This window comes from Anthonomus grandis, chromosome 6 (assembly GCF_022605725.1).
Source record: "Anthonomus grandis grandis chromosome 6, icAntGran1.3, whole genome shotgun sequence".
Classification (NCBI taxonomy): Eukaryota; Metazoa; Arthropoda; class Insecta; order Coleoptera; family Curculionidae; genus Anthonomus; species Anthonomus grandis.
In genome coordinates, this window is record NC_065551.1 from 14,004,831 (window position 1) to 14,031,716 (window position 26,886).

The 26,886-nt window shown below is 32.2% G+C and overlaps 1 protein-coding gene across 2 annotated transcripts in view; it reads left to right on the plus strand.

Annotated features, from left to right (window-relative positions):
* Positions 1-26,886, plus strand: part of LOC126737473 (monocarboxylate transporter 2-like) — a 670,913-nt gene that overhangs the window by 285,208 nt on the left and 358,819 nt on the right. The gene's annotated exons all lie outside the window — the stretch shown is intronic.

Genomic DNA, 26,886 nt, shown 5'->3' on the forward strand with positions numbered 1-26,886 from the left:
TTACTTCGCCAAAAAAATTGATGCAAGTTGAAGCGACTTATCCCCAAAGTCCCAAATTAACTAATATTTTAACAGGTTCTGTAAACAAAAAATGTAATCAAAATTTTGAAAAACAAATAGGTTCTTTCTCTTCAAAATTCAAATCCTTCAACCCAAACAACTAGGATACTTTGACTTAAGACTACTTTAATAAGAGAATTGAATTTTGCAAACTGATGTGCCAGCGAATTGACGAGGACTTCAATGCAGTAAAGAACATCTATCTGCTTCAGTGACGAGTACACTTTTTTTCTATTTTTGAACGTGGTAGACAATGGTAATGTAGAAACAGGTAGTCGGACTGATATTGTCTTTGTTTTCGTACAAAAATAATTAAGCAATTTCCTATTCTGCAGACTTATATATGATTAATGGGATCAATGAGGCGTGAATTCTGATGATGCGTGAATAGAGCGTCTGTTAAAATTAAAAGAGGTCTCCATATGTTGGGAACATCACACTGGGTTGGCTGAAGACGCCCTGGTTTTGCGTTATGTAGGCAGCTTCCAGAAATTTCCTTTTTCGCCAGTGTGATTCCTTCCTTAGGATTTTTGTTTCAGACCAGTGAATGTTATGGCCGTTTGTTCAAGCATGTTCAGCAATGCCTGATCTAGCTACTTCTCCAGTGGTCGTCCATTTGCGATGTTCCTTGGTCCTAACTGCCAAAGGTCTTTTGGTTTCGCCAACATATTAGTCGCCACACTCACGAGGGATCTGGTAGATGCAGTTTTTGTTGTCTGCTATAGATTCTGGCATTGTTTTGGAAACAGAACTTCTTATTGAATTGCCAGATCTAAAGGCGATTTTTAGATTAAACTTCTTAACAATTCGTCGGATTTTCTCGGATGTACCTTTTATATAGGGGATTGCGAGAAACCCAGTTGATTCATCCTCTTGCTCAGTTCTGGAGATACTTACCGACCGAAACGTCATGTTGTACAAAAACAAAGACAATGTCAGTCCGACTACCTGTTTCAACTTTTTTCTAAATGGACTGGTAAACCGGCATTACTGGAAATCCTGGGATAATTAAAATCCACACTTTTTTCGAGAGTATCATACAGAAAAAATTAACGTATGGGCAGGAATTTATAGTAACAAAATCATCTGGCCATTTTTTTTGGAAGAAAATTTACCTGGATAAATTTATTTAGACATCCTCGAAAATACAATATATCCTTTAATTATCCAATCGTTGGAAAACCAAGTGGATAAAAATGGTGTTGGGATACTAAATGAAAATAATTTGTATTTCCAACAAGATTAAGTTTTCCGCACTACGCTTTGACAGTTCGAGAGTGGCTTACTAAACAACTTTTTTTCCAGGGATGTAGATTGGCAGGCGTGGTGCAATTGAATGGACTGCACGGTCGCCAGACTCAACACCACCAGATTTTTCCTTTGGGCATATTTAAAAAGAAACGTTTATCAAAGCCTACTTGAAAATATTAATAATTTAAAGGATCGAAGTACTTCAGAATGTGCTAACACTTGCCAATGTTCGTGAGGAATTTCAGAATAGACTTTATGATTTTCTTGCGAATAACAGAGCACATTTTAAGCACTTAATAAAATAAATTCTGTGAACTGATTAAATTGTTCATTTTTAACACCTTTTTACATCCTTACTGTTTATAGGTCTATAAACTTACATTTTTTATATTATACCATTAGATGGTAAATTATATGCCCTTTAAAATGAGGTAACAGCTATAGAATAGCCATTTGACATACCAAAGTATAACGTCGATAAATTATTCATTATTACTAGACATTTTAGCTCACTATTCGCTGGTACGTCAACCGATTTAACTTTTGTGGCACAGTTGAATTCGCTGTTTTTTTTTGTTAAGTAGTTATTAAGGGTGAGTGGAAGTGTATACATCATGCGGAAAAATCAAAAACACAAAATTTAAAATGTCATCAAATGCCTGGAAAATATGATAATATATTTCAAATATTCAAAGTACATAAAAACATTACCGTAAATTTGGAATGAACTAAAAAGCAGTGAACATTAATAAAGACACCAACAATCCAGAAAAAAAAAGAAACGGCTTGATTCGCCTGGAATAAAATATCAAAAATTTATTATAGTAATTTTTGTTTTCAAAATGCCGGGCTATAATTATTATGTAAAAAACAGAGACGGTAGAGGAGGCGGTGTGGGTCCCTATGTTAAAGATCACTTAGATGTAGACTTAATTACATTTGATTTCCTAATAACTAAAGAACTTAAATAAGTATATCTTTTTACAAATAAAGCTGAAATCTTCTTCTATTACCATTGGTAATTTTTATCGTCCCCCAAATATAAACATAGATCCTCTTTTGAAAGATTTTGATAATATTTTATCTAAAGTTGTTCCAAATTTTGATGTGGTATTATGTTTAGTAGACTTTAATATTAATTTTATTGATTTTAATAATGTTGTCCTTAACTCTTTTAACTCATATAATCTTGTACAGATACTTAACGAACCAACTCGCAGTCGCACACTTTTATCAGTGATAGCACATTAGTTACATCCTCTGGTACACTCTCTGCCAATATAATCTCTGATCACAGACTCGTTTTTATTGACTTAAAACTAAACTCTAATAAACCTTTATCAAAACTTGTTACGTATGGTTGTTTTAAAGGTTTTGTTTTAAATGATTTTTTGTCAGATCTCTACAATTTGCCTTGGATGGACATTGTTTATGAGAACGATATAGACAAAAAATTACTTCTTTTTACTGATTTTTTAAACACACTTTTTAATATTCATGCTCCCTTTAAAGACTCTAGAGTGACAAGACCTCATGCTCCGTGGCTAACAGAAAATTTGAAAACTGTCATAAAGGAGCGAGATAAAGCCTTACAAAAATTTAAGCGTAATAAAGAACCTCAAGATTAGGATCAGTACAAAGAACTGCGTAATTTTACACTTCCTGTATTGAGATCCGAAAAAAAGGCCTATCTCAATTTATTTCTAGACAAAAAAAACATAAAAAAGCATGATCAGCACTAAGATCGTTAAATGACCTAAACTCAAATGATAGCAAGTTATCTCTTAATTTAACAGATCCAAACTTTATAAACCAGCATTTTTGTCAATTTTTTAACAACAGATCTAATGACTGTAATGAAACTATAGAGTTTTACGAAAACAACAAATTCAGCGTTCTATAGAAGATGTTCATAAAATTATATTCAAAACATGAAAACTAATGCTTGTGGCATAGATAAAATCACGTCATTTATGTTAAAATATTGCAGTCCATTTATTGATCCTTACATAACTAATATTATTAACAGTTGCATAGAACAAAATTAATTTCCTTAAAGTTGGAAAACTGCAATAGCAATACCTTTCCCAAAATCAAAAAAACCAGAGACCTTTAATGACTTACGCCTTATAGCAAGGTTACCTGCCATTTCGAAAATAATTAAAAAAAAATTATACAGGCAGATGTACTCATATTTAAATGATAATGGTATGATCTCAGAATTACAAAACGGGTTTCGTAAGGGGTATTCCGCATCCTCTGCCTTGGCTGTGGTAACTAATGATATAATGGAGGCAATGGATCTGAAAGTATTCTTATACTATTAGATTACTCCAAGGCATTTGACACTATAAATCATCGGCTCTTGTTGGCAAAGCTGTTGGCAAATATATTACGGGTTTGACGTCAACTTACTGTCACTCATCGCATCATACTTCTCTAACAGGTCACAAAAAGTGTTGGAGAAATGGTGTGTACTCGGAGTCTAGTGCCATACTATCCGGAGTACCTCAGGGCTCTATCCTTGGTCCCCTTTTCCTTATTATTTACACGTCTGATCTTATGAGCTCTCTTCATATTGGAAAGATACAAGCTTTTGCTGACGATACCCAGATGTACTATCACTTCTTTTCAAAAGACTTTGTTACTTGTTATGAAACTATTGATCATGAACTAAACAACCTAAAAGGTCTCTCTAAAAAACACGGCTTTCAACTGAATCCATCAAAATCAAAACTTATGCTGTTCATTGAACCACTATCAATATTATCACTATTTTAATTTTTTGTTATTGTTTACAATATGCTGTGCATGGAGAAGATTTCACGGCAATTGAATTGGTCAACCGGTTTACTAAAGCGGACGCCAGTGGCGCCGCGTGTCGAATTATTACGATTTGGCTCGTATTTGTACTTTCTACCAGGCACTATATGGTTTGCTTATTAGTGATCTACGTATGGGCTTTGATTGGGCCCATAGCGGCTAAACCCATAAAGTAACGAGCGAAGTTCCTCAATCTCCGCTTGCGTCCAGACGTCTTTTTGACTACTATTGAAGCAGTTCCGCGACGCATCTGGGGCTCTTTCCAGCTCCTGCGTCTGTCAAAGGTGAACCGTGCTGTCCGCTGTGACGGAGAGAGATTAATGATGTAGTGAAATAAATCTAGTATCATCTCTCTCCGCCAGCATATTTTTATCTATATCCATACTAAAAACTAAAATTCATTAGTGTTTCTGCATTTCCAAGCAAATATTTTTTGAAGGTGATGGTTTTTAGTGGTTTGATGCCTCTCGAAACGGCTCCTTGAATATGAGTACGTAAACCGCCAGTCATGACCCAGCAGTGATGAGGATTTCGCCCTGAAGCCTAACAGCAAATAATTTCGCCGCCCTTAGCCCCATCAACCCATATCATGCCTTAAACCCTATGTGGTGAAAAATAGCCCATCGCGGGCTCTCGCCCCCGAAAGAAGAACACCATAGGACTTGACTCGTAAGCACATTCTTTTAATCTTAACCATATTCTTTTGATTTCTCTGTATGATTTAACATGAATTTATTATTATTTATATCATCTTTTAACCTGTAAAACTATATTTATCTTATAATTATGTAAATTAAAACACTTCAATGTTTCGCCTTATTATGTAATGCTTCCGAAGTGATCACTGACGAATTCAGGTACATTTGGGTATAAACTTAACTCCCTAGAAATAGTCCCTGTAAACCAGTTAGTCTTGCCGGAATATTATTTATACCATAACAAGATGGCCCAACGTGGGGCTGTATATCGCAAACTATCAACTTTTGGACTAAGGTATGTGTGAGTCAATTCACATATTTTGGTCTGTAGTATCTTCAGTTTCGAGATATCTCAACCTTTTACAGATACTCTATACAGGGTGTCTCACGACGAATAGACGCGATTGATATCTCAGAAACTAATTTTTGAAAAATTTTGAAAATTTGGCAACATGGCACAGTCGATGGGGGCCACACAACTAAAATATTTTGACAGTTGTGACGTTTCCGGTTATACCGGAAGTAGGTGTCAACTTCGTTATTTTAAATAGAACACCCTATATATTTTTACATTTTTGGCTTCTGCGTGAAAATCCAGGTATATTTTGTGTATAATATCCTATACCTAAGTGTAACCGTTTTTGAGATATTTTTAATTTCATGTGAAAAACTATGTTTATAAGCCCTAACATAATTACCGATCACTCCCTTTTAGTTGCCTTTATTTATTGGTTAGTTTCGGTTTTATTTTAAAGGAAGGACCACTTTAAAAGACTATTTTAATATTTGGCTTAAAACAAGATATAGGGGGGTCAAAAACTAGCATTAAAAATTGAAATGAAAAAATCATTAAAAGTCAATTTTTTTAAATGGAAACCCCTTATTTTTATAATTTTTTCATAAAGATAATTAAAAATAAGGTTAACTTTATATAAGGTTATCTAGTCCAAAAATTGATGGTTTCCGAAATATTGACAGTTTAAATTTGGCCTAATCTTAAAAGCCGTATATTTACACGGTACACGGGTCAAGGATTGTTGATTAGTTGACCATGATGGTTGTCATAGTAACCGCTACAAGCAACAGTAAGATAATGGATTATAATAGAAATGTACACTTTTTAATTAAATTATACATTAAATAACACTTTTACGAAGAAAACTTAAATAGCAAGTCACTTATAAATTTGATGCATATAATCCATTATCTTACTGCCGCTTCCAGCGGTTACTATGACAACCGTCATGATCAACTAATCCACAATCCTTGAGCCGTGTTACTATGCGGCTTTCAATATAAGGCCAAATTTAAACTGCCAATACTTCAAAAACTATCAATTTTTGGACTAGATAACTTTATATAAAGTTAACCTTATTTTTAATTATCTTTATGAAAAAATTATAAAAATAAGGGGTTTCCATTTAAAAAAATTGACTTTTAATGATTTTTTCATTTTAATTTTTAATGCTTGTTTTTGACCCCCCTATAACGTTTTTTTAGTTAAACATTAAAATAATTTTTTAAAGTGGTCCTTCCTCTCAAATAAATCAAAACTAACCAATAAATAAAGGCTACTAAAAGGGAGTAATCGGTAATTATGTTAGGGCTTATAAACATAGTTTTTCACATGAAATTAAAAATATCTCAAAAACGGTTACACTTAGGTATAGGATATTATACACAAAATATACCTGGAATTTCACGTAGAAGCCAAAAATGTAAAAATATACAGGGTGTTCCATTAAAAATAACGAAGTTGACACCTACTTCCGGTATAACCGGAAACGTCACAACTGTCAAAATATTTTAGTTGTGTGGCCCCCATCGACTGTGCCATGTTGCCAAATTTTCAGAATTTTTGAAAAATGAGTTTCTGAGATATCGATCGCGTCTATTCGTCGTGAGACACCCTGTATATCAGATATTCGAAATACATGAAAAAAATGCCTGAAATAAAGAAGTTCATAAAAGTAAATAACTTCTACTACCTCGATTATATAAAAACAAATATCAAATATCTAGCAGAAAATTTAATATGACTCCAGATGTCAGAAAAAAGATTAAAAATAAATTTAAGGAAGTTTTTTAAAAGAACTTTGAATACCTTGAATATATAAAAATATACATAGTTGAAAGAAGTAATTTCAAATTACTTTATTAAAAAATAAGTAATTCCAAAATACTGCATTGGTAATAAGTATAAAAATGTAGTTAGAATCCACCAGTGAAGAAAAGTTTTTAGAAACATTTTAGAGTTAGCAAGTTTTTATTTCGTTAAGCGTCTTTAGCGGGAAGTTTCATGTAGCTGACGTCTTTTATACCGGTTTCCGCGGAAATATATGGCCCGGGGTGAACATTTATGAGATTCAGCACTGCCATAATAATATAAATTTTCATATTTATGTGTGTGTATGGGAATTTTAAAGTTTATTTTTTCCACTTTTCTCAAAGTTATATAAAATATGGAAGGGAATTTTATTGGCGGCTTTACGCAAAACTGTACTTAAAATGTACGTAAGCTTAATTTTGTATAGTTCATATGTACTTGAAATGAGTTTAAATACCTAAAAGAAATCAACATTTTACTATTCAGAAAAGCAAAATTACTAAACATAAATACTCTGCAAAGCCTTTATAAATAATCTCTGGCAAACTAGTATAAGATTTATTACTCTATTAAAGTTAATTGAATGCGATTATGTCTATGTAATGGCATTGTTCGTAAATCTGGAAAGATCATAACAATGCTTTACTCGACATATTATGCCGAAAAATATAATTGAACCATTGGTAGATACGTATTTTTTTAACGGATTATATAATACACAAAAAAGCATTTCTTGCAAAATTAATATTTATTTTTTTAAATGAAATTCATAACATGGGAGAAAAAATGGAAAATAAAAAAATAAGCAGAAACATAACTAGGGGGCAATTTATTACTGCGAAACGTTTGGTTCATATGCAAAGCAGGTTATTATGTTATTTCGGATAGAAGGAGTCGGATGGAAAGTAGAGAAAATGAGAAAAGTAAATATAGAGTACTTTATACGTGAAAAGTATAAGGTGAGATTTTCTCATTTGATCAAAAAATAACAGTTTTTCTTTTATGGGATTATAAAGCAATTTTTAAACATATTAAATAATTTTATTAATATTTAAATCGGTATTTATGTGGCTTTTGTCTATTGAAACCCTTTTTGAAAATGAATGAAAACTTAAAATAAACATCCGTTCATATTAGAATCCCGAAAATAAGACTACTTTTGAAAATAATTACTCTCACTTAGTTAATTCTTTAGGGGTTGTAATACAATATATTACATTATCAGAATTCTTGATAAACGAATGCTAAACATATACAGTGGTGGCCAAAAGTATGAAAACTTTTTTAATTTGTATTTTTTTTTAAGAAACCAGGAACTATAATAAAGTTACTCATATTGTGATAAAGTATATATAATATATTACCTAACCTAACATATTAATTTGAAATTAAACGTATTATAAAAAGAAAATGAAATAAAATTAGTATATTCTTGGCGAAAAGTTTGGAAACTGAAGAAAGTTATTTATATAAATTACATCTAAATCAAAATCTGCTAATATTTTGTGGCATATCCCTCCGAATTTATTACTTCTCTACATCTGCGTGGCATAGAATCGACAAGTCTTGCACAGTCTACACTGAAAATGGCAGCTGGCAGCCCACTCAATTTGCAGTATTTCCCACAGTTGAGCCTTGTTTGAAATCGAATGGTTTCGAATCTTCCTGTCCAAATGATCCCATAAATTCTCTATGGGATTCAGATCTGGGGACTGTGAAGGCCAATCCATTAAAGCAATGGTCTGTTTATTTAACCAGTTTTCACAAATTGGGACTTGTGTTTAGGGTCGTTGTCTTGCTGAAACAACCATCTCAATGGCATTTCCTCCTCAGCATAAGGCAACATGTTGTTCTCCAATATGTCTTTGTATAGAAAACGGTCCATTATTCCATCAATTTTAACCAGGGGGCCAACACCTGATCGGGAGAAACAACCCCACACCATTACGCTTTCACCATCATGTTTTACCGTAGCCATTTGGTAGAGTACGAATCAACCTAGTTTGGTACACCTACGTCACAGCCTACGTCAGCGCTGCAGCGAGACGTATTTCGCATATCAAGCAGTAAAAGAGAGAGAACGGGTTTTATTCGGGCTGTTCCAGTGGTATAGTTGATTTTATAAATATGGATTTTATAAAATGTTGAGATTTAATTGTTATATTTTTATAATATTCAGGCAGATTCTAATAATTTCTTAAATTTTGCATTTGCATTTGTATTTACAATTTACAAAGTAGGCAGATAAGTACAAAAAAGTTTAGTAAAATACGAGGTGAAATATTTACAAAAATAAACAAGTTTACAAAGTATCTACATAAGTAGGAAAAAGTATAGTGAAATATTTATTAAAATATTACATATTTACACCAAATCGTCATTCTGTTCAGAGCTGTCCGATTCAAGGATTGAACACCCTAGTTCATCCTCTGATGCCGTCTCATCGTCATCCCAACCCTCTTCACTCTCCTCAGATGAGCCTGTATTAACAGAGTGAACACTAAATGTTCCACTGCTTCATCTAAAACTTGTTCTTTTTCTATGAGTTCATTCTCAAACTTTCTTACATGTTGGCAAATATTGAAACACTCTTGTTCTGTCACCTCCTCAAATTTTTGTCTCGCCAGCGCCTCAGTATCAGGCAATCTAAACGTGGTATTCCGCGCTGCAACCCAATTCTTTACCAAAGCCCATATTTTTTCAATGGGATTTAGTTCGGGATGGTACGGAGGTAAACGGAGCACACAATAACCATCTTTTTCTAAAAGCTCATCTAACCTATATTTTATGGAAAAAAGAAATTTATTTTCAGAAATTATTTTGTATAACTCTGGCCTGTTTAATTTTGAACGAAGAAAAAATTTTAACCATCTACCTTTACATTCGGTAGAAAAGTTAATAATAATAATTACTTATAATTGGGACACCCTGTACGTATCATGTAAATAAAAGAATTCTACGTCGTATAATTCTTCTAAAAAATTGTTTTCTAAGTAATTCGTACCTATGAAGATAATTTAATAGATACAATAACTTTGTTTTATTTAAAGTGGGTTTCTGCTCTAAATAACATACCTATACCTAATATAAAATAAAATAAGAAATATAATATGAAAGTTCAGTGTGTGTTTTCCTTATGGTATAATTTATGCACCAAATTAAAATAGGAAATAAAACAAAAGTTGGTTGAAAAGACTTTTAACTTTTTGACTTATTTTATGTGAAAATCGATTTGAGAATCAATTTAATCAATTTCAGCCTATAACCCTTCTTATTTTAAACAGGTTTTTGTTTTCTTCTTTTTCTTGAAAATGTTCAAAATACTGGAATTGTGTGTTCTTATTGATTTACCGTAGATACCTGTAATTTGTTAAAGGAGTGGTAATCCCTTCTTCAGCCTCCCTTTTCATGAACTGAATAATATTGTTCACAATTTCACAGCTTTGGCTGTGTAAAACACGACCCCGTCCAAGTTTTTTAGGTGCCATATCAATATTATCAATATAAACACACACACACACAATAATATCTTAAATGAATAGTCACAAATAATTTCAAATTAATACCAAAAAACAAACAAACAGATAAAACGCCGGCGATCTTTCGTGAACAAAAAAACAACTGGCAACGCTTAAAATAACGGAAGCAATATCCTTATGGATGTTGACCGAACGATTTCTCAGGCAGTTCTGCGGAGAGCATTGAATATTATGATATTTGAGCCTCGGCGTTGTCAGCTCCATTCGACCTTTATTTGCGTGACAATATTAATACAAAACAGCAGTGCACGCCTGTGGAGCTATTTCGCATCCAGCTTAGCACAACTAAACAAACATCGCGCTATATTTTCTCTTTGTTGCGTGTGACGTAGATGTACCAAACTAAGATGGTTTTTACTCTATTTGTGGCTGTACCTTGTACCTTTTGGTCGCTGGACATAACGTCTCCCGTCACTCCCAAATAATTGAAACTTACTTTCGTCACTAAACAATACATTATTCCAATTTTGGTGAGACCAGGTAAGATGATCTCGTGCAAATTTCAAGCGATCCTTTCTATTTTTCTTTGATATTAGTGGTTTCGTTACAGCAACTCTTCCAAAAAGCCCCACTTCACTTAGCCTTTTTCTCACCGTGCGAGCAGACACAGAAATCCCCATTTCACTCATTTCTCCAGAAATATCTATAGAAGTTTTCTTTGGGTCGTTTATCGATATTCTTTTACCTTCATAGCCCTTTTGGACAACTTTCTTGGTCTTCCTTGCTTGTGGGCTACCGAAACGTTTCCTCTCTCTTCAAATTTTTTAATTATTTTTGAAACAGTGCCTTTTAAAATGTTTAAATTTTTACTTATTTCAATTTGTTTATAACCCTTCTGGTATAGTTCAACTATTTTACTTTTTAAATCACTAGATAAGTATTTACACTTAGGCATGATGCCTGTCTTCACTCAAACAAAATCGTACCGTTAAACAGCTTGCAGTAAACAATTTTATTATTATGATTTTATTAAAGGTTTCCATACATTTGGCCACAGAGAAATAACTCCTCTTTCATCAAAACTAATAAACAACATTCTTTTGCTTTACCTCCATTGGAATTTCTTTATTTGCTGATAAGCTGTTTATTTATATTTTTGAGAGTTTTCGCATTGCGATATTTTCTGAATTTTTTGAAAAAGTTTAAAGTTTTCATACTTTTGGCCACCACTGTATGTATTTTTTTATATTTAAATAGTCATCATTGACCTGATAATTGAAACGTTCCATTAATTTTCAAAATCAATTTGTACTTTATTTTAAGATATTCACATCCAAGTTTTAAAAAATTCCCAAATATTACGTCATTCTTAATTTGATTTTCGGTATTAGAAACTCGAAATTTTTCTTTTTTTTTTGACTAAATCCAAAACGCAGTCTCAAAATATCATCAAGCTTAATAAATTAATTGTTTTTGTATGTAAATACATGATTTTTGTCCAAAAAACTTAAAAAATAATACTAGAACTACAAGGGTGGTCCGAGCTAGTACCCGACCCAATAAAGGAAAAACAAAAAAATTTGATTTTTTTTTTAATAATCTCCTTTTAGCCTTATCCACTTTTCCCGTCAGTACGTTCAATACCCTTTTCATAATAAGAGCTATTTTGCTGCTCAAAATAGCCATTAACCGCCGATATCACTTCTTCATCATTCGAAAATCATTGACCACTCAGCCTTTCTTTCAATTTTAGAAATAGAAAATAATCCGAGATGGATTAATCAAATAGAATGAGATAGCAATATAAAATTTAATTTATTAGTTTTGGCTATTGCAATAACCGATTTGTCAGCTGATGCATTGTCTTAATGAAATAACACTTTCTTCTTAGCCAAATGCGGCCGCTTTTGCTTAATTTCTAAAAACTTAATACTCAGCGTTGTGTCTATCGATCTAAATTATTGTTTACAACTCAACTTATTTATTCCACGCGCATCCTAAGAAACTGAATTTTCATTAAGTGGTATTCATTTAAAAGATAATGAGTTTATTAGTTTAATCACATTAAAAGTAAATGAACATCAACAGTGCATTCTGGTGATGAGGTAGCGTAATCCTACTAGAAATTTACCTGAAGAATATTAAAGTGTGTTATAAATTTAATTTTAAAGGGCCCACACACGCTAGGATTCGTTGTACAGAAAGTAGTACTGCAAGGTTGGACAGACAGTTGTAACGACATGCAGTATACTAATTTTACCACATACGTTTTGATTTCTAGTCCAATTTATAGTGCAGCAGAGTGTTGTACTTGATCAGTTTTGTGGTACAGAACCAAAAACATCATAGCAGCAGTGAGTAAAAAAAAACTGCAGCAATTATTACGACGATTATATTGACAGGTGCGGAAGAAAATAGAATGGTAAAGAAAAGGAAGAAGTGGTGTAAAAACTGGTTGCCAGATATGAACACGTATTCAATCGTAAAACTTTTACGTGAACTGAGTGAAAATGAACCAGCCGATTTACAAAATTATTTGAGAATGGACAATGACTTATTCAATTCACTATTGGAGTTAATTATGCCGGAAATTAGTAAAAAGGATACGTTTATCAGACAGGCAGTAAGTGCTAAAGCTAGATTAACAGCAACCTTAAGGTATCTGGCAACAAGAAATTCGTATGAGGATCTGAAATTTAGTACATGTATCTCACCTCAGTTTATGGGTCAAATAATCCCCGAAACCTGTAGAGCTATTTATACAGCTTTAAAGAAGGATTATGCAAGTGTGAAAGTAATACTTTTTCATAGATGTATTAAATATTCCTAAGAATTCCCTATAAAATACAACAAAATAAAGAACTATTCTGTTATTAATATAAATATCAACGGTAGCCATTTTGATAGAGATCTATCTTCTATTTGGATGGATAAAAATGAATATACTCTGATACCTCGGATTGTAGGTTATTAATATCTAAACTACTTGCAGTATTTAGATTATAATATTGACCTGTAGTGCTCTGAGACTGACAATGATTATATGACTGATGCTGACTGGAAATTGATGGTGAACCAGAATTACTTGGTTGGTCTTGGGCGTGTGTGATTGGCGTTTGCCGAATGTCATTAGGTACGGAAGAACGATATGGTGTAAAAGTTTTAGGCGGAAAATGAATTTCGATATCTTCTTCCAGTTTTCCCATTCTGCCGTAAAACATAATATTAGATATTAATTTTTCTGCGATAAGCTTTTGTCGTTCCTCCACTCCTTTAAGTTGAAATGCTATTCTTTTACCAATAATTTTATATTTGTTATCGTCGTCTGCAGACATAGTTTTAAGCCAAGTCAAGAACCTGTGCCTTTTTTTTGTTTCACAGAATTCAATTTTTCTACGACTAGTACGAAATAAGAACATTTCGATATAGTTTTTGGTAAAGAAATGGCTTCATTTCGCAACAAGTGCAAAGTTCATTCTCGCACTTGTTACGAAATGAATACTGTATATAATAATGTGGCGCCACCTAAAAGTCATACTTCAAATCTTGAATTAAGATGACTAGATTTAAAAACATAACCCTTATTAATTTTTCCCGTTGTCACTTTAACACTGTTATGTCATTTTAAGCCATGTCATACTTCGAATTGACTAAACACAAATCTACACGAGTCCGCGATCACGGAACTTTATAGTAAGATGAATACATTCAACCAATTAAAGCTACAACGGAACCCTAATTCTGTGTGCATCTAAACCCAACCTAGAAACGTTGACATCCTAACCTATCTTCAACTTTCTTCTTCTTCCTCAAATACAATGGACTTGCGTCGTATTTCGACGGCCGCCCAATATTGTTGTTTATGGACCTACAGTTTAACGTGGGTTCCGAACCACAATGTTTTGCTTTTTATAAGACAACAACCATGCCGATGCCGGGATTCGAACCCGAGACCACATGATTGCATCGTGAACGCTTTGCCCACGGTGCTACCGGGTTCGGCTATCTTCAACTTTGTATTTGTGTAATATTTTTATGCATTTTGACATCCAAACATCCGAAGCTAAAAAAAATACTTCTATAAATATTGGCCAATACATTAAAAAGAAGTAAGTGTAAATTTAAATATTTCATTAGTTATTCCTATGGCTTTATTTCTTTTTAGTGACTGATACTGAAAGCAGTAGCGATTTTGATTTCACTCCTACTCCCCCGGAAATTTTAGAATTAGCGAAGACGACTGCTGGCAATTTGTTGCCTAAAAAATCGAAAGCTTTATACCTCAAACAATATGATACTTTCATGCAATGGCGAAAATTAACAAGAGCTAATTCGTTCTTCGAAAATGTGTTCTCACCTATTTTGGTCAGTTAGCTAAGTCTAATAAAGCTTCAACCCTATGGAAAGTGTATTCAATGATTAAATCAACAATTAACATTAAACACAATATAGATATATCAAAATATACCAGGCTACGAGCATTTTTAAAAAAACAATCTGATGGTTATCGAGGAAAAAAATCAAAGATATTAACTGGAGAAGAAGTCAACCATTTTATAAATAATGCTCCAGATCATATTTATCTTGCTACAAAGGTACATACATGTATTTAGACATATTTTTACCCACATATCCTAGATCTTTAAAATAACATAAACATGTATACAGTGTGGTGACTTTAACTGGAATAAATTCAGTTAAAACTAATCCTATAGAAAAAAAGCTATGCATAGCATAGCTTTCATCAAATGGTATAAAACAATTTTAACACTGCTTTTCCTGTTGTCAATATTAAAAAACGAAATAGAAAACTTTAGTATACTAAGGGTTTACGAGTATCTGGGAAAAATATGCGCTCCCTTTTTTACATTAGGAAATACGCTATGAACAATGCAACATTTTTAAATTATTATAACAGCTACCGCAAGATTTACAGAAACTCAATCAAAATGGCTAAGTGGACCTACTTTCAAAGGAGGATAAATAATTCCTCCAACAGAGCAAAAGAGTCTTGGAAGATTTTAAATGAGCTAAGGGGCAAAAATAATGTCTTGGTTATTCCAAGTACCTTAGATTCCAATGTCCTCAATTCCTTCTACTGTGATATTGCTAGTAACCTTGCAGCCAATCTCTCAAAAAAAATAGATCCCAGGAGCTATCTCAGCAATGTGGTAGTAGCCGAATCTTTCTTTTTTGCCCCCACAAGTGTAGAAGAGCGTAAACAGTTAATATTAAGAATAAGAGTTCATCAGGTTGGGATGGGCTTTCTCTTAAAATATTTTCTGCTTTACCTCTTGTTGCTTTGCAAGTCTTGGCCGAGTCAATTAACTTTTCATTTATGTCTGGAGTTTTCCCAGAGCGCTTAAAAAGAGCAATGATTGTTCCTCTTTACAAGGGTGGCGATCGCGACTGTCCTTCTAACTTTTGACCTATAGCGTTATTGCCTACTTTAGCCAAGATAGTGGAACGGCTCGTTAAGGTGAGGATGGTTTTATTTTTAAATAGGTTTGGCCTATTGAGTCTTCAGCAGTTTGGCTTTCGTGAGTCTGTGAGCACAAATGATGCTATCTTTAGCTTTCTAGAGCACCTGTACAACCGACTGAATGTTGGTGAAGTTGCCGCAGCGGTATTCTGTGACTTGTCCAAGGCATTTGACTGCGTGAGTCACAGAGTGCTGCTGATGAAACTAGATCTCTATGGTTTCAGAGGAACTGCCCTTGAGTGGTTTCGTTCCTACTTATCAAATCGTGTCCAGGCTGTCAAATTTAATGGTGGTATCTCTAAGGAACTTAATATAAATGTGGGTGTTCCGCAAGTATCAGTACTTGGTCCTTTACTTTTTCTCATTTATGTGAACGGTCTGCCACAACTGCAGGTAACTGGCAAATTTACATTGTTTGCCGATGATACCACCATCCTCTGGCACGACTCTGATGTTTCTCAAAGGAGGCTCAATCACAAAAGTAAATAGGGCAATTAAATCAGGAAAAAGGGCTCTTTTCAATGAGAGTTTAAAAAAAGTGGCTTTCCATTTGAAAAAAAAGTTGGAGTTAATTTGGATCCCCCCTGTAGGTGAAAAAATACAAAAACTATCTTGAAATGTAAAAAAAAATAAACAAAAATCGACGGGTCTCAGGAATTTTGCGAGATAAAATTTGATTAGTTTTAACTGAATTTATTCCAGTTAAAGTCACCACACTGTATAATGTACTAATTTTTTAGTTTGCTGTGATATTAGGAATTATAGGAGCTTAACGAAAGTTTAGGATATTGCGAACTGGGGTCCGCTATAATAATAATAAATGTTCCTGATACAAAAACTAGACAGTGCCTAAGTTTTATACTTATTTAAAAATTATTTATTTCTACGGCCACCAGATATTGCGACAAATAGAATTTTCATTAACTTTCAAAATGGGCGCTGCACCAAGCAAGTGATTGCAATAAACAAACTAGAAAATAATCCTAAACAAGTGGGCACAATTTTTGAACTTACCCAATCCCCTAAAAATATTAAAATTCAAAATTGTACTGGAATCACAATAAAAAATAAAAGCAAACATTAATTTTAATCTTTGTTGTTTTTTGATAGTTTTTGTTTGTTCAAGAATGAGAAATAAACATTTGTTATAAAAAAATTCAGTTTTTTTATCGAGTAATATAAATTTAAGATACATTTTTAATTTTTTTCTGGATTTTAAATTACTATTTGCTTTTACAAACTCTTTTTAATAATAATATACAATAGTGGTACTTTTTTTGAAAAGATAAAAATAGAAGTATTTGGATCTGATGTAATTGACTATAATAGTGACCCTAAGAAAAAAAATTGAACTCTAAAAGACAAAACGTCGTATCATCAATTTTAAATTACCATCATGAAGGGCCAAAAAAGTGGCTATGAAAAAGTTTATTTTTACTTTGTTCTACGACTTTACACGACAGAAAATATTTTAAAAGATTTTTTGATTTATTCGGATATCTCCGGAAATACTCGTCAGTTTTAAATTTTTACAAATCATTTTAAAAAGTATTAAATTACGCTATTTTACCCTAATTTTACTGACCTTTTATCTTTGAATTTTTACACTTAAATTTGGGACACCCTGTTGTTTTATTTGATAGTCGTAGAAAAAGTATAGTCTATAACATAATATGCGAAATAGACAATTCTACACTTGTAGAGCCGTTCCCCTCGTCTAACGGCTCGGGCAACAAACCTCTCTACTCGTGTAGAATTTTGCTTATTTCGCACTTGTTATAGAATATACTATTTTTTGGTCCCTTGGCTGCAGAACTACTTGGAGTACTTGACATCCGTGAAGAAGCTCTACTGGAGTCTACCCTTTCTATTAATGTATCTTGAAACTGTGATGTGTATGTAGCTGGAGAGCATGGTGAAGTTATATTTATATCTTGACTTTCATCGTCAATATCCTGACGATTGTTATTATTCTGAAAATAAATAAGTATAATTGATCCAATGTAAAGTAACACACTCCAAATGTAACACGTGCTTAAATAATAAATCCTGAAATTTTTTTTCGCTCTCGAATATTTTAAGACAATTCTCCCTCGCCTGCGCCTCGGGATAATTTTCAAAATATTCGAGACCTCGGAAAAATTTCCGGCACTAATTTAAACACAAGTGCACGTGATATTACTTGTGAAAATATTATAAAACCTTTTTATTTTGGGTACCTTCAACAGAATCACAATGGTTAGACATAGCAAAGAGCTTCAAAACACTTTGGCAGTTTGACAATTGTTTAGGTGCAATCGACGGGAAGCATATCCTAATTAAAAAACCACTCATACACTGGATCATATTTTTATAATTATAAAGGCACGTTTAGTGTTGTTTTGTTCGCTATAGTTAATGCGAATTATGAGCTTATATGCGTGCACACGAGGATTAATGGTAGAGTATCAGATGGAGGAATTTGGCATGAAACTATTATTTATAAACGTTCTCAAAAGCGTTGGGAATTCCAAGTCCGGCTCAATTGCCTGAAACAGCTGATGTTGTGCCTTTTGTCTTTATTGGAGATGAAGCATTTCCTTAAATGGAAAATTTAATGAAGCCGTACTCTCAAAAACAGATAACTATTGATGAAAACATTCTTAATTATCGAATATGTAGAGCTCGGAAGGTCGCAGAAAATGTTTTTGGTATATTAGCAATCAGATTTACAATTTTTCTTACACCTATTTCCAATAACGTTGAAAAAATTAATTTAGTCATATAGCAGCCTGTGCATTGCATAATTTTCTTCGCAGACATTCAAAAACAAATTATTTAATTAATATCATCTGTGGAACGCGAAGATGTCAATAATGGTACGTTTCTACCGTAGAAATGGCGAAAATCGGAATTATGCTAAATTTGGAAAGATCCAAAGTAACCAATAGCAATTTATCTGCTAAGACAATTAGAAATAAATATAAGGAATTTTACAACGGTGTAGGTCATTCTAAGAGAGACAGATATAAAATGTATATATTATGTATGTATGTCCGAATGTCGGAAGTTGAAAAATAGATGAATAAGAAATATAAAAACTTAGTTGAGTAACATGATTTGAATCAATTTCAAACTCATCACCATTGTCATTTGACTTACCTACCCATTTCATTCTCAGCTGTGAACAATAATAGGTCATAATACCATAAAGTACGTTCGTACAAATTATCTGCGCCAATACCTGTACGTATTGAATCTTGAACCTAAAAAAATAATTTCGGTGAAAAATATACACTGAGAAAAATACAATCTTTAGATATCTCATTTAAAAATATCTCAATAAAGGTCAACGAATATCTAATTACCAGCAAAAATTATGCAATTATCGTAACAAGACACATTAATGTAGCTAATAGATACATCTTAATAAAATGTCAACCTATATTTAACTTTTGACCATCTTAGAAGATCTAAAATCACAACAAATTAAATTTAATAAGTCACTATTTCATATGTATATGATGAAGAGCCGCAAATAATATCCCTCTTCTTAAGAAAACAAATAATTCTGATGTCTAAATTGCCATTGACAGGGTTATCCCAGATAGCACAAGTACATCATGAGTACCAGGACAGTCAAATCGGACATTAGCACGTCCTAGGTATATCCAGTTTTATATCCCATAACGTACTCATACATTATAATCATAATAAATAATTACATAATAATCGAACCCAGCTGCTTTTTAAAATTATTTAAATAATTTAATATTTTATATAAAGATGAAGTTAAACTAATAACAATTATTATTATCGATTATTAAAAAAATAATTTTATCATACTTAAAATGTAATTAAACCAATAGCAGAATCTGAAATATTTTCAATTTATTTTCCCATCAAGCCTATCTTGTAAATTTCAACCATTAAACCTATTGTTAGTAAATTCGAGTCCAAAGACATTGCAATAAATAATTGTAAATGTTTAACTCAGAAGATCGAAAATAGATCCGAAAAAAGAGAGAACAAAACTCTTAATATTTTACTAAGTGTGGAAAAATAAAATAAAATACAATAACTTATTTAAAAATAATAGAGAATTACATAGAAACATCAATTAATCAAATGTTCAAACAACCCTCCATTAATAGCTAAACAATATCCTAACCGATCATAAAATTCACGTTACTAAGTTGATATTGGAAAATTTTATTACATTCTATTGAAATAACGTTTTGTAACTGGTTTAGATTCTCAAATTTTACACTTTTATAAATGATATTTCTTCTACATTAATCGATTATAAAATTAATAATAACTTTAGTTTACAAGAGGCTCTAAGAGATTTTCCAGTTATGAGTAACCCATAATTGGAGTAAACTAAGAGGTGTACAAAAGACCGGATAAACTTCAGACTTTTTATCATAGAAATCTAAATAATAGGATTATTTATATTATTATTCGAGAGTTGATGGGAAGTCCGTGGAATTATGAATCACTGACTGTTATTGTTATTTATTTAAAGTTTATTAGCAATATTTAGTCAGCTCTAGATAACATTCTGCCATTAGTAAAAATAAATAAAATATAATACCAATGGGTTAACCAAAAAGTAAAAGATATTCAACGCATCCGAGATAGAGCCTGTATAGAGTTTTGTTATAATAAGCAGGATGTGGATTGGCAAGATTATAAAAAATACAGAAATGAAGTTATATTAGCAGTAAGAAAACATAAAAAACAATACTATGAAGAAAACATCGAAAATTGCAAAGGAGACAGCAACAAAAGTTCTAAAAGAGTAGGTTGGAACAAATAAACGATATACTGATTTATCAAATGTTAATTTTTGGACAAAACTATACTGACTTTATAGAAGAAAACTTTAATAATTTCTTTGCTGACTCTTTAGAAGAGGTTTCACAGAGCATTGAGTACAGAGAGCAAATCTGAGGCGAGTCTGAATTCTCGAACTTTCGGCGTAACAATATCCCTCTATAAAAAAAAAAAATTTAACTTAAAAAATAAGGGCTTTAATGATGATATATTTAATATAAAATTGATAAAATTACTTGTTATGCGATTGGCAATGCTTTACTGTATTTATTTAACTGAAAAATTCCCCGGTGAACTAAAAAAAAAGTGTCATAATATGTATCTCAAGAAAGGGACAGTTCATTAGTACCACAATGTAGGAACCACTTTTATTTATAATATATATAAATGACTTGTATAAAGTATTGAATAAGTGTTTTATAAATGTATTTGCGAATAATACTTTAATATCTATTTCTGGGAAAAACAATATTAAAATTGTAAATATTTTAAATTGTGGGTTGTCCTTATTTTATAATTGGCTATATAAAGTTAAATGAAAGCTAAATTTTTAAAAAACTAAAGGAATAGTGGTGGGTTCAGTTGTGAATTGTAGAAAGTTTTATAATGAAGGATTGTCTCTACATATAAATAATTTTATCTGTAGAAATGAATTCTGAAATTAAATATTTGACAATCACCCTAGATCCACAGTTAAATTTTTCTGAAGCACTGAATTACATATCAATTATCTCTATAGAAAAATTGGGAAAGAAATTGGGCTTCTCAGTAGAGTTTTTACATTTCATTTGATATATTACGATGATAAGTTGCGCATTTTTGTATGTGAAGTTTGTACCATTTTTTCAAATGAAAGCACCTTTTTTTATTTCATCTTTGAATTTCGCGTGGAATTCTATGTATGTTTTATGCAACATGTCCTAAAGTCCATACCTAAAGTCAACAGTTATCGAAAAAAAAAGACGATTCATGTAACAAATAAAAAAATAACAAAAATTAAGTTAAATGTTCAAAATGGTTGCCATTCACGGCTTGACAATATCCAAGGCGATCAATAAAGTCTCCTTGCACATTTTCAATGTTTATCGGAGTTATGGCGCGCACTTCTCTGCGAATTCCCTCTATCAATTAGCTACAACAAGCTATTTGGCCTATTAACAAAATATAGTTCAGTTCAGAGATCTATTAGAATCTTTGATGTACCGCAAATAGTCCGTGTGCCGGTGTTGCTTGTATTGTCACATGACATGCATCTTTAAACCACAAAATTTTATGTGGAAAGAGTCATAAAGTATTATTCTAAGGGATATTTAATCATTTCATTAAATAAATAAATGTTTTAAGCATTTTTTTAAGAATTTATACATTTGATTCGTAAAATGTGACTGCATGTGCCCACGTACTATTTTGTTAAACGCCTGACCTTAGTCACAGCCACTCAAGCGTGAAAAGTTGCACAGGTCCGGCCTTAAAATTTATTTGTATTTAAAACTTTATTATTCGGGATTTTTGGGTTTAGTTTTATTAAGTTAGAAATTCAGGATAGTTGATAGCAAAATAATATTTAATTTAAATATAAGATTTAAGTACATTAAATGAGTTTAACCAAAAATTTTAATGTCAAGTTTAGTTTTGAGCGCCATCAGTCCCTTATAACAAGTCAAGTCTCTTTGCTCTGCAATATGTCAAGTTGGAATAATGTATTGACTACTGTTAACCCACTGCATAGCTCTCATCAAATAGTATTAAACAATTTTTACACTGCTTTTACTGTTGTCAATATTAAGAAACGAAATAGAAAACCTTGATATACTAAGGGTTTACGAGTATCTGGGAAAAATATGCGCTTTCTTTTTTATATGAGGAAATACGCTATGAACAATGCAACATTTTTAAATTATTATAACAGATACCGCAAGATTTACAGAAACTCAATCAGAATGGCTAAGTAGATCTTCTTTCAAAGGAGGATAAATAATTCCTCCAACAGAGCAAAAGAGTCTTGGAAGATTTTAAATGAGCTTAGGGGTAAAAATAATGTCTTGGTTATTCCAAGTACCTTAGATTCCAATGTCCTCAATTCCCAGTGGCGAAGCGTGAACTTTTTTTTCGGGTAGACAAACAATAAAAATCGTTAATTAGAAAAAAATGTGTATTCAATATTATTCATTTTAATGAAATAGAGAATGAAAGCGCATCAAATATTAACTCAAAAAGAAAAATTATGTAGTGATATAAAAAAGAAAAAAATAATTACTACTAGCATAAAAAGATAGATAAATAAAAATAAATACTACTTACAAAAAAACACAACATAGGTATAACTATAATACATAATATCCATTATTTTAAAATTAATTAAAGACAAATAAAAAGACAACTCGATACGAAAAAAACAATATCCAACAGTAGTTCATAAACAACATGTAAAATGTATTGCGGCCGACCAGATCAAGCGTGTCCATAAACAATAACCCACAACAGCATAATAAAATAGCTGGTCGACTTCGATAGACAAAAGCTCGAATGTCTTTCCCGCGAGTAAATTTTGCATACGTAATAGGCTGAATGCTGATGCGGCCGGACCTCTGTCACCTGCTTGATGCGTATATGGTTCGATTAATTGCTCTAAATTTCGGAAGACAAATATCAATGTGTCTTTCTGAGGCTCGTATACAATAATTGGGTGTCAGCCCTGCATTTTTATTTTAATTGGTGCGTCGTTAGATATTATAGATAAATAGATATTATAGCCGTTTAGATACTATATAATAATAGTAAGGAGCGACTACGTTCTGTGTTAATTTTTTTTTAATTGTAATTCAACAATTACATGAAATAATTACGTAATAAATTAATGACAAATAACTGGATAATTTTGGGTAGACAGTGTCTACCTTGTCTACTCGTACGCTTCGCCACTGTCAATTCCTTCTACTGTGATATTGCTAGTAACCTTGCAGCCAATATCTTACAAAAAATAGATCTCAGCAATGTGGTAGTAGCCGAATCTTTCTTTTTTGCCCCCACAAGTGTAAAAGAGCTTAAACAGTTAATGGTTAATATTAAGAATAAGAGTTCATGTCTGGAGTTTTCCCAGAGTGCTTAAAAAGAGCAATGATTGTTCCTCTTTACAAGGGTGGTGATCGCGACTGTCCTTCTAACTTTAGACCTATAGCGTTATTGCCTACTTTAGCCAAGATAGTGGAACGGCTTGTTAAGGTGAGGATGGTTTCATTTTCAAATAGATTTGGCCTATTGAGTCTTCAGCAGTTTGGCTTTCGTGAGTCTGTAAGCACAAATGATGCTATCTTTAGATTTCTAGAGCACCTGTACAACCGACTAAATGTTGGTAAAGTTGCAGCAGCGGTATTCTGTGACTTGTCCAAGGCATTTGACTGCATGAGTCACAGAGTGCTGCTGATGAAACTGGAGCTCTATGGTTTCAGGGGAACTGCCCTTGAGTGGTTTCGTTCCTACTTATCAAATCGTGTCTAGGCTGTCAAATTTAATGGTGGTATGTCTAAGGAACTTAATATAAATGTGGGTGTTCCGCAAGAATCAGTACTTGGTCTTTTAATTTTTCTCATTTATGTAAACGATCTGCCACAACTGCAGGTAACTGGTGTGCCGATGATACCACCATCCTCTGGCACGACTCTGATGTTTCTCAAATGGAGGCCAATATACGTGCAGATTTGTTAAAAATAAAAGACCTGTGTGATGCAAATTTTTTGACATTTAATGTTTCCAAAACAAATATCCTTAAATGTAATACAAATGATATATGTTTAAATAATGAAGCCATCAACATGCCACCGTTCGCGATTATCGAGTCGCACCTTCGATATGGAATTTGCTTTTGGGGTTCATGTTCAAATTCACTTTTTAGTTCAGTGTTTGTACTCCAGAAAGGGGCCATTAGATATCTATGTGGGGCCAAGCCTCGTGATTCATGTCGCCCGCTTTTTGTAAGTCATAATATTTTAACCCTGTGTTGTATTTTTATTTTGGAAACAGTTTGCTTAGTTTTTAGAAAATATAAACAGGAACTCCACTTAGGAAGCCACTATAATACGCGACAAAACTATTTTGTTGAGGCTACCCATTCCTCATTTTGAACTTGTTCGTAGCTCTATCATATATGGAGGTAGAAAGCTGTTTAATAAACTTCCACTAGAAATAAGACAACTTAAGACTGAAAAAAGCCTACGTACAAGGAAGAAAATATTTCTTGCTAGTAAAGCGTACTAAACTATGTAGCACCTAAACTATGATGAATTTTTAATGATTAGCATTTAAGTATTTTATATTGACAATAAAGCATTTTTGAGTTTAATGAGAGAGTAGGTGACAAATTTCTTAGGTCCATTTATTCTGTGGATTAAGGCATTAAATAGTTACTTTTTGACACAAAAGTGTAAAATGTTTTGGTTTGTCTTCAAATTTTATATATTTCCTTTTTTTGGTAATTGAGATTTATTTTTACATGGTGGTGATTATTAATGGGGATTGTGGCTGCCATATTCAATGTCCTTTATTATGGTTTTTTTTAATTAATACATATTATAATATATTATTATAATAATATACTCATGAAAACCCCCATCTCTATATTTAGTACCAACTTCTTTTGATAAAAAGTAATTATGTAGAAAATTGGAAGTATATTTTTTAAAATAAACTTTTACATTAAAAATCATCTGGCTATCTATACTTTATGCCTTTAAAAGGCACAAGTTTTACTTATAAAAAAAAAACACACTTTACATCCTGAACGTATTTATTAATTTGTTTGCCTCGTATTTAGTTATTATGCATATTAGGAGAGATTAGATAATAATTAACAAAAATAAATGCTTATACTAAAAACTAAAAATCTTATACAAAACACTACATTTTAAGTATACTGGATCCTAAAACTACAGTGAGGATACTAAATACTTTTATAAATTTAACCACTCTTTTGAATCTGGCCCAAAAAGTTAATACAAATTTTGTAAATTCTGTTTTTTTGCCATTGTTCTTTAGCAGTTTCTTCCATTAAGGAAGGAAACAGTTTCTCTGTTGCCGTCATGGATTCCAACTTCATCTCGCACATCAGCATATGGATTCTAAAGCATTACATTATATATACTTTATTGTGTCGCTGAAGGACAAACAGGGGCAGTAAGCTGAAAAAAACAAAACTTTAAACTTGTTTAATTAATAAAAATAGGATTTTCTTACTATGGTAAAAAAGGGACTTTTTTCCAGAAAATATAGGAAGAAGCAGTCTTCATTGTGTTGCTGAAGGACAACAGGGGTAGTAAGCTGTAAAAAACAAAATTTTAGATTTGTTTTCTTATTAAAAACAGTGTTTTTCTTGCCATAGCAAAAAAGGGTTTTTCCCAGAGAATGGTGGAAGAAGCAGTCTTTATTGTATCACTGAAGGACAACAGGGGCAGTAAGCTGAAAAAAACAAAATTTTAAACTTGTTTTATTAATAAAAATATGGTTTTCTTACTATGGCAAAAAAGGGACTTTTTTCCCAGAGAATGGAAGTCATACATCAATCATAAATGTATCATATCATGTTTCGGCTAAATAATATATGGATCTTTCTTCCTCCCAAATTTTTTTAATTTTCCTCAAATATTCTATACACCACCTGACAATTCCATTACAGCAGCTCTTTTGTTAACCATCTTAAACTTAAATCCAAGTTTTATCAGGTATCTCCGCAAGGTTGAGACTGAGAAATGTTTGTCCCTTGCCGATAAGGTGTCTCTATGGTCAGAACCTCATTGTTTTTGTATTTAGAATACACACCTTTCCTTAGCAATTTGGCAATATCCATGTCAAGTCCCTTTGATTGTCCTGCATCTTTCCTTTTTATTCTGTCTTTAATCCTTTTTTTTACAGGCATATTGTACTATAGGGAACCCCTGTTAAAAACGCTATTTTTTGCAAAGCACTACAATCATTTGTGAACTGAGTATCATTCCTTAGATTGTTATAGATATTTAGATAAATTTGTTCTTTTAAAACTGCTTGATTTCTTCTGTAGCTTCTACTTCCCTTGCTTCTTTTTGCTTCCTCAATACTAGAAAATGAACTATCAGAACTATGTAAGTCTAAATCACTGCCCAGATCACTCTTATTGTTTTTATCACAAATGTTATTGTC